Here is a 548-nt window from a genome sequence, read left to right on the forward strand (position 1 = left end):
CGCTCTTCCGATCTATAAGTACATAATTGTTTGTACGAGTGCGTTTATTAGTTTGCTTTTGAATATATATATGCATATGCTTTGTTTAATCGTATGATTTTTCTCACCGAATCATTTTCGTATACACTAAGAAATAATTAAATTATTTAATAAGTACATAATTGTTTGTACGAGTGCGTTTATTAGTTTGCTTTTGAATATGTGTGTATGTACGTGTATTAGCTTGTATGTGTGTATGTGTGTGAGGTAGGAACTGTTTGTGTCGCTTGTTTATATTTTACTCGGTATGCCTGGTTAAGAATATATATATACTTGCATTATAAAACCGCTATCATTTTCTTTGCACATGTAAATATATTATTGGGTCGGAACACGTAACTTAGATACGTCCATATAACATCCACTAGATATACCGTTCTCCCTTTGTGTATATATATATATATATATATATATATATATATATATATATGCGTATATATATATATATCCGTGTACGTATGTATTTATTTTTGAACACATAAAGATACATATGTGACTATATATCTATC

The sequence above is a fragment of the Octopus bimaculoides genome, chromosome 20, assembly GCF_001194135.2.
Source record: "Octopus bimaculoides isolate UCB-OBI-ISO-001 chromosome 20, ASM119413v2, whole genome shotgun sequence".
NCBI lineage: Eukaryota > Metazoa > Mollusca > Cephalopoda > Octopoda > Octopodidae > Octopus > Octopus bimaculoides.